General features: G+C 36.9%; 1 protein-coding gene across 1 annotated transcript in view; it reads right to left on the bottom strand.

Annotated features, from left to right (window-relative positions):
• Positions 1-3,690, bottom strand: part of kiaa1109 (KIAA1109 ortholog) — a 106,496-nt gene extending 102,806 nt beyond the window's left edge. The window contains exon 1 of the mRNA XM_059352715.1: positions 3,552-3,690. The gene's annotated coding sequence lies outside the window, so the exon portion shown is untranslated. The remainder of the gene's footprint in view (positions 1-3,551) is intronic.
• Positions 3,691-9,752: the final 6,062 nt, after the last annotated feature.

Here is a 9,752-nt window from a genome sequence, read left to right on the forward strand (position 1 = left end):
GGATTAGTATCTTAAAATAGTGAGTTGATTAGTAAGTCACTATTTTCAGAAAGATTATATTATTTGAGATACGTCATATTATGATGAGATAAGCAAGTCAACTTTTCGATTTTCACATTGTTTTGAGAGAATAACTGATTATTTAGAGAAAAGTTTCTCATTATAAAGTTATAACTTTAAGATACTGAGTCATTATTTTGACCAGGTTTTTATTATTTTGAGATACTAAGTCATTATTACTTAAAAATTAATTCTTCCTTTCAAAAAGTTGTAGGTGGAAGGCATACGAATAAAATGACATAAGGGGGAAAAACAAGTTATGTCAATACTAACTTGCACCTATTACTACAAAATTGTCAAACTATAAAATGTGATAATTCTATAAAATAAATTAAGTCAATTGTTCCAAGCAGGGATGCAAATTTTAGCTTACAAAATACCAAATGCAAGATTTTCTTTGACACAAGTAACATGAGGCCAAAGTGCTGTAAAAATATATGTATTATACTTTATAATATTAAATAATAATTTAACTTAAAAAAGTAAATTATCGAAAGTGCTGCTCCCACTCTGCCAGTCATTATTCTGCAAATGTTGAGATTAAGTAGAAAAATAACCTAGACTGCCCTGATCTCCTGACAACAGACCTAGGTTTTACTATTTTTTTTTTCCAAATTTAAGATTTAGAGCAAAAGGATGACGTGTACATGGTATGGGCTGAGTTCTACACAGTCTGTTCAAGAAAGAAAAGGCTCGCTACGCACACCACCCCATGTAATCCAAATAAGCTATATATGCGACCTCTCTGCATGTCATGAGGACACATGCTGTTATATGACGTGAACTTTGCTTCTGAAGAGAGGATTATTTTATTTTGCTTGTGTGTGGCAGGGGGCTGGTGGAACGGTGTTGGATATTAGTGTTTGTGTGTGTGTGTGTGTGTGTGTGTGTGTGTGTGTGTGTGGCTACTACATGTGCATGCTGTGATCCCAGCCAGCCCATGCTCAGAGGTCAAAAGCTTGAATACTGTTACTTACACAAACCTAAATCCTCATCTAATCCACCTTAAATGACGTTGGCTGTAAAACCACTGAGATATAACCAAACCCAGCACACTCTCACAGAAAAAAACATTTCTAAATTTGCCTTTTTCCCCTATATTTTAAAGACACAAAATACAATTATCTGTTAAAGTCAAATTCGGTAATTTAACAGCAACACTACCAGGGTAGCTTTGCCAGATGCTAATCCAATTATGGCTGCTGGGTTTGTTTACTATGTCAAATTAGTTGGTCGACTTCACTTAATAGAACTAAAGCAGTGTTTGTAGGAGTATTTAAATGCTCAGCCACAGTTGCCTCTCTATTTTTACATTACCTAACCTAACTTAGTTAGTTAGTCTATCTGAATTGATCAGTAGATCACAGATATTCCTGTAAGGCAAGTTTATGTTTTGAGTAATGCCCTTCATGAGTTATGAGATATGAGCGGAGTATGCTGCCATCCCAGAAAGTTCAGTGTTTTCAGTGACTCATCACAGGTACCTGACACTTGTTTTCAGTTTTGGTTTACAGATGGCGGCTTAAGTACAGCACAGGTGAAGCGAATGTCAGCTAGAGCAACTACCCATTACAACTAACAATCCAGTTTTGGGAAGTACCTATTTGTATAATCATTGAAGACATACATATGAACAGTCACAGTTGGAATTCCTATGCTTCTTTACAATATTCAATCAATCCTGCCAAGGAGTCAAGGAGCCTGGCCACAACTACACAAGCATACTTGATCACAAAACATTTCACAGGAAACTAGCTATCAACAAATATATCACTGTTGTTCAATATGATAATCTATCCAGGCTTAGGCAGTATTTACACACAAATACAAATACTGTCATATACTGTTTCCCCTAGTGAAATGTTAGACAGTGTGATAAATGGATACCTCCAAAGCCTAAATGCATCATCTTTCCATTAAATGTTATTGTGATTAAATCATATATTGAGATATTGTGGTACACAAAAATGTTTTCTAAATTGATAAAAACAAGCACACACTAGCACAGACAGGAAGTCAGGGGTTTTTAATGTGCACACATCTGAACCTTTAGAGAACCATGTCGCAAACCTACATGTTAATCAACCACCAGACACAAAGCACAACCCGCCAACTTTATGCGTTACAACAGCATAATTGTCAGGACTGAGACATAGGGCACGATGTTTTTACCAAGCCCTAATGACAAAAAACTACCAGTCTGCAGCAAGGATGTTTGGTAGATTTGACCCTTCTCGCTCACAAAATGCAGTGGATATCTGGCCATTAAGTTAACTGTGACTTTAATTATCAGAAAAATACACACCCAGATGAGTATGACCACAGAAATTTACAGCATAGCTGGAGACACTTATTCGACACACAGGTGATCCACAAAGCAGCAGTTTGGCCAAATTAAACATTTAAACCAAATAACTTAAGGTTCTGTTGAGTGATGCGTGTTGTTGAATGTTCAACAAGACCATGAGGATGACAAGAGAAAAGAGAGCTGTAACGTTAGTGAACTTATTTGGAGTACTTGACTGTCGTTTGACTTTGTTTACATATTGTCACTCTGTTAAAATAATCACCCAAGTCATTTTTTGTCAAAATTGTTGTTGTTTTTTTGCCTTAATCATCTCCTCATGACGCCGGCCACCTATGGTAAAATCACCTACATCCTCAGTTGATCAGATCATGTGATTTTACCCCTTTAAGATCATCACTTCTTTGACAATTAGCCACATTCATAGGCATCAGATAAGAACCCAGCAAAGAAGAGCGAGAGGGAGATTGTTTAGTTATCAGTGTTTGATAGTGTTTTATTGTTGACACTAATATTGGTAACACTTTACTCTAAGGTGTCTACATAAGAGTGACATGAGTGTGTCATAAACATGACTTGGGATCTGTCATGAACATTAATGACACTTTGAAGTAACATTAATGCTCATGATACTTGTCATGTCATGTTTCTGACAGGCTTGTGTGACTCTTATGTAGACACCTTCAAAATAAAGTGTTACCATATCTTGCTTAAGTCACAAAGGCATGTTCAAAAAATCGCCTAAGTCATTTATTTCTCTTAAGTTACATAATTTACACACAGTGTTATTACTATGCCAATAGCCACCCTTTGTTACATCATTAGGCGATTATTTTAACAGGGTGACGATATCTGACAATAACTAAACACCTAGCCACCTTGCTAATCCCAAGTCTTTCCTGGGCATTATGTTCAGTGCTAGCAACACATACGAGTTGTTACCTAACGTGTTTCGTTTTTTACGTTTGCTACGTTGATACAAGAGGCTGCTGACCCGTCCAGTGCAGTCAGACAGCCACATGGATAACGACGTTTTAGCTTGTTGATAAGGCTGTTATTATGCTAACCGCTGATTATTATAACGTTAGCACTGATGCTAGCTAGCAAGCTAATGACAGCAGGCCGCACCCTATAACTTCTCCTTTTCCAAACTGTCAAAACAAATCCCGTGGTGATGGTGAAATACCTTAATGTCCTCGATAAAGCATGTGGTTTCATCTTTGCTCCAGTTATTCAGGAGTTGCTGTCCTTTTGTCGTGTCGGACATGGACTCACACAGCTAGCATCCTCTGTTGAATATTTACCTGGCAGACGGCCAGTTAACATCTCTTCCTGTTCTGTCGACAGCAGTCACAAAATTGACCAATAGGAAAAATGTCAAGTCAGACTCTGGCCAATCAGAGGAAAGCGTGAGCGAGGCCACGCAAACAGTTGACAGACGGTTCTTTCTGCCTATCAACACAAATGTTTTTATTGTAGTGGGATTTGAGCAGTGCTGCTACTGTATCGGTTCAGTTGTGTTTAACCCAAAGCAGGATCTGCAGGATTAAGACTTTTTTTTAATTCTTTGTTTATTAAAGTTCTCTCGAATATAATAACCAAAAAACACCAGCATTAATGTAGGATACAAAAAAGAGAGTTGGGTTAATAATATTCAAATATTTATTACACACACTTTATAAATATCGTCACACTGTTAAACAATCGCCTAAATAATTTTTTTGTCAAAATGGGGTTTTTTGCCTAAATCATCTCCTCATGACGCCAGCCACCTATGGTAAAATCGCCTACATCCTCAGTTGATCAGATCATGTGACGTGTGTGTGACTTAAGAGGATTTATTATGCCTAAGTCAAAATAAAATGTGACTTAGGCAATTTTTTGAACATGCCTTTGTGACTTAAGCAAGACATGGTAACACTTTATTTTGAAGGTGTCTACATAAGAGTAGATGGGATGTGTCATGAACATTAATGACACTTTGAAGTAACATTAATGCTCATGATACTTGTCGTGTCATGTGTCTGTTTTTTGTGTTTCCTGCAAAACTTGAAAAAATGAGTTAGGCGATTATTTCAACAGGGTGACGATATTAGAAAATAAAAAACTTTTTTTTTTTCACTTAACAGCAATGAAATAAAAGTGATTCATTTATCTGTAATGTTTCATAGCGTTAAACTAAAAGCATAAAGCTTAAAAGGTTTCTCTCATTTCCTCTCATTTACATTTTCTGCATAAACTACAAGGGATTCAATATTCATTGTGGACTATATTTAACATATATATCTATAACACAAGACACACTGATAAACTTCATCTTCCTTTTTACCGCACTACACATACTCAGTTTTCTTTTGCTTACAGGGGCTCCATACTTTGGAATTCTCATATTCATGTAGTTAAACTATCTTCATCCCTCAATAATTTTAAAGTTAAGACCAAAAGCTTACCTGTTAAATCAAGACTCATAATAGTTTCTTTACCAGTATAGTTGTCATTGGATCATTATCTCTTATACATGTCCATACACTCATACACTGAAATACAATTATTTTGCCTTCACACCCATGTTTTTATTTCTGACTTTTTTGTGTGTGTGCTATAAAATGGCACTTGTATTGCTTTCTTTTTTGTTGTTATTTATTGTTGCTTTCTCACATTGTTGTTGTTGATTTATTTTAGAATTTTTGTATATTTCTTGGGGAGGTGCTTTTTACAAGCCCATATAGGTTTTTTTGTTGTTGTTTGTTTTGTTTTTTACCTCTCCCGCACTTACTATTCTTGTTTCATTTCTGGTTTTTGTAATTGTCCTTTCTTATGGTGCAAATACATAAATACAAATAAAAAAATAATACAAATACAAACATGCAGGAATACTACCTTTTTTCAGTGAATATGATACAGAGGAGTTCCATCTCTATCTATCTCAGTAAAACACGGCTTCTGGCCAGTAGAGTTTGAAGGCTACAGAAGCAGTTAAATTTAGTGCGGGTGACACCACTCCATGTCTACGTGTTTTAAAGCCTCATTAGTATAGTAGTTATAGTTTGTCTATTAATCAAAAGTGCACTGTCTGCTGACATTGAATCCACAAATATGGCCTCTCATACAACCCATGGTTCTTTCTTGCCATCATATTGAAACAGAAAGTGTAATATGTAGGCTGGCAGACTTGTAAAATCAGCCTTTTTTATTCACCCCGTTGCATATTCTGCTGAAGATATTTCATGTAATTCCTAATTTAAGGTTCTCGTTTCACAGATTTTATCTGGCAAAAGTTTATTGTGTTTAGCACCACATTGCCTCTGATTTCAAGGCTAATCAAGTTTCTTGGGAAAAGTAAAGAACTACATTTAAAATAATTATAACTACTACTTCATTTTTTTCTGCCCTTTCAGTATATTAGCTTTGTGAAATATATCCAACACTCTTTGACAATGTTATTTTGTTGAGTACCTGCAAAGAATGGTATTCCATTCATACAAGAGTGAGGCTTTTTGGTGTATGCCTTGTTATGACATCCCACTTTATTTCTTAGCAAGATTCGCCCTCGTTAGCATTCAAGTGTGAGGACTGGCCAGGTATCCATGCTCTCATGAGGTACTGGTACCTGATATGTTCAAGTCCTATCCCCTTACTAATTGACTATCTAGATATAGCCAGAAAAAATACAGTGCAATTCCTAATCAGGCTTCCTGTCTTAAATAAGAATAAATATACTTTGCTGCCATGCTCAAACAAACCATAAATATTGAAAAGTTCTATATGCGAGTAGGAATTGCTAGTGCTAATGCTAGCATGGCAAGATGCTCACAGTGACAATGCTAACATTTTTATGTTAAGCTAGTTTAATTACCATGTTCAGCATCTTAGTTTAACACGTTAGCATGCTAACATTTGCTAATACCTACATAAGCAAGCCGAGGGTGATGGTAATGCCCTGAGTGTTGGACAATGAGGATTCTGAACTTATCAAAGCTAGTGATAATCATAGAGTCGCAAAAACATCTCAACATAATTTCAATGCAATTGTTGTTTAGACCTTTAACTCCAAACCAAAAATGTCAACCTCATGGTGGTGCTACAAAAAAAGTTGAGGGATCACTCAAGTCATTACCATTTACCCTCTACAGACCAAAAATGTACAAAAATTCACAATAGTCCATCTGGTAGATGTTGAGATATTTTACAGGATAAGCGAAACCTTTGATCTGCTGATGGAGCAATGAGGATGTTAATAGGATTCATCCTCTGGGGACCATGAATGCATCTGCAAATTTTCAGAGCTACCCATGTCATAGTTGTAGAGATATTTCAGTTTGGATTAAAGTGATGGATCAGCCTACTGATCACCATTGGCAAAGGAAATCTTGCAAATTTTCAACTAAATTTGTGTCATTGCAGCATGGATAGCATACCCAGATGGTGTTTTGCTTCCCTCCATGTTGCTCCCTCCCGCTCATTTTCTGGAAGGTTCAATGGCAGTGCATTTTGGGTGATACATGGATTTTTGGGCAGGGTAACATAGAGGAAAGCCAAACATGTTCATCTACTCACACTGCAATGACACAAAGCTGGCAAAGTGTCACAAGTTTCACTTGTCACTTGAAATGTGTTTGCAACATGGAAGTGAGCTTTTTGAAGCTATTTTTGAGCCATTCCTACAAACAACTTCCCCTCTGCATCAATAGTTACTGTGAATTTTTAGCTGCTTCTCTCAGTTGTACGCCTTAAATGCTCAACTTATCACAAAGTAGTTAAAAAAGTGGTTTGAATCTAAAAGTAGCTGAAAACTGTTAATCTGACCTGGGGGCCAAAAGGAAAGAACACAAGAGGGCATTTGATTTTCTGTTCTATTCAAAAACAAACTAATGTCAAAGCCCCAGAAACAGTTACAAGGTTACAACTTCAACTTCTGTTTTATCTCTAAGAATTGTCGGAACTCTAGGGTACTATTTAATGTAAGAGGCTGTTGTCATGCCCTCTTCTAGTCACAACAACAAAGCCTCCCCCATGAACACGTAGGAGTCGTTTTACTGAAAAGGTGCCAAACATCAGGCTCAAAGCTTTTCCCTGCCAATCAAGTCTTCCCCTCAAGACCAACCTATTTTGGCAGAGGCTTTAAAAGAAGCAATATCTCACATGAATTCTTTAACCTGTCTTGTGAATGTTATTTCAACTACATTCCTGAAGGAGGTCCTTGTTACAGTCGCTACAGATATTCTATTAGTAATTAATAGCTCCTTCACTTTTGGCTCATTCCCCTCCTGTTTTAAATATGCAACGGTTCAAGGCCCTCTAGAGGACACCTAATTATAAATTTCTAGCTTGAGGCAATTATAGACAGACTACGATCTTCAAGCTGCCTTTTTTCATCCAGTGGTTTAGAGAAAGCAGTTTCCACATAGATATAATTTATGGATAACCACATCTCAGAGGAACTGAAGGTTGTGAGGGACGTCACAGTTCATGAAATGCCTCAGTTAAAGTTATTTCCATCAATGTCTTTATAATGTTATTTAATGCAATTCAGATACATCTTGAACCGGATCTGATATATGGTGTGCTCTCAGGGTTAATTTAAGCCCAATGCAGCTTTCATTGCATACTTGGTCTCAGCAGGACATCTACCTCCTTCGTGACTCACAAAACTTTGCCAGTTCTTATCATTTTTCAAGTACTTTACATCAAGACATCATGTACTGAATGTCTAAAATCTTGCAGTAAATATGCCTACATTAAGTTTGGCACACTCAGTTCCATTAACCTTGTCAAGGACCGTCTTAGTTGTCGGTCAGCCAAAATTGAGCTTGCCAGTAGAAATCAGAGAGAGATATTTGACTAATAATTCCATCAGCGGTGCTGTAAAAGTTGGTGGAGATTCCTAAGAGGGTCCAGCCAGACAAGGGAATATATATTACGTGTCCGTCCCTCAAGGCCTCACTCAAATTGAGCATATTGAATAAAAAGGAAATAAAGTCCTTCTCCTACAAAATGTTACCAAGAGACATGTACCAGTCAGGAGGAGACTCAAAATGACCATAGAAAACATAAAACAACTACAAAGAGACACAAAAAGCCCAAAACAACTACAAGTAGGACTTTTCGATGAGAACCGGTGCCCAATTGTGAACGGTTCTTTGGTTTTCCACTGCCAAAGAACTGATTCCGGCCAGTGAAGCTGGTTCAACAGCGGCAAGAACTCTGTGCTGCTCTTGAACCGTGAACCACTTATGTCAGGGGCTGTGGGCGGGGTTATCGGACCAACAAGACCAACTCGGTGCCGTTGAGAGAGACCAACTATGTGTATCATTCATTTATTTGATTTGTTTAACTGCAATGTGACGTAATGACTGGTTCGCAAGTTGACCCAACTGCAAACACACTCTAGCACCAGCTCCGAACCGGCCTTGAACCTGCTTTGGTTGAAAATTGGTAAAATGAAAATGGCTGCAAAGAGGTCACAGACTCACAACAATTATGAAAAAACATACAAAGAGACACAAAAGGACTAGAGGGACAACAAAAAAACTCAAGGAAACTCAAAGCAACTACAAATTGACTCAAAAATAACCACAGAGACTAAAAACACTACAGACAAGGCAAGGCAACTACAAAGGCAACTACAAAGAGACTCAAAATGACGACAAAAAGGGGCAAAACAACCTCATACAAAAAAAGAACTAAAAAAAGACCAAACAACTACAACCTAGAGACACAAACTGACCACAAAAAGACACAAAATCAGAGAGATGCATAATGACTACCAATAGCCACAAAACAAAAAGAGGCTGCACAACTTGAAAGTCTGTGTGCTGTGCATGTCCGTGCTGTCTCATAATCGACCCATGAGTACAGCCACACAGCTGCTAGCAAAGCTGCACCCTGTTACTCTCTTGATTTCAGCTCTAAAGCAAATGAACATTTGTGTAAATTGAAAACAGTCTCAAATATGTCATATTAAATGTGTTACTCTATTATCGCTCCATCTGCAGTAGTAGACAAAATTTCACTGTTAATCCTTTATGGTACGCTTTATGCCAGTTAGGAAAAAAAGTTTGAGTGTTTTTTTGTTGTCTTAAAATAGACTAAATAAACATATTCTGAAGAAATGTTATATATTATTCTTTTGAAGTTCTTTGGGTTTGTTGTCCACAGGCAACATTGTACCATTACGGTAAAAAAGATAGTTTTTTAAATTCATTTTAACATAATTTACTCAATAAATATGTGTACAAGATTCAGTAGCTTCAACAGGGTACAATACATAACATTTTACATTTAAAAACATTATAAAAGGAACTTTTTTAAACTGGTTTCTTGTCTGAATGCTGCCTGGCAACATTGTACCATTGAACCAACGACCCATTGAAATGATTGTCTTTAA

Source organism: Centropristis striata, chromosome 16 (genome assembly GCF_030273125.1).
Source record: "Centropristis striata isolate RG_2023a ecotype Rhode Island chromosome 16, C.striata_1.0, whole genome shotgun sequence".
Lineage (NCBI taxonomy): Eukaryota > Metazoa > Chordata > Actinopteri > Perciformes > Serranidae > Centropristis > Centropristis striata.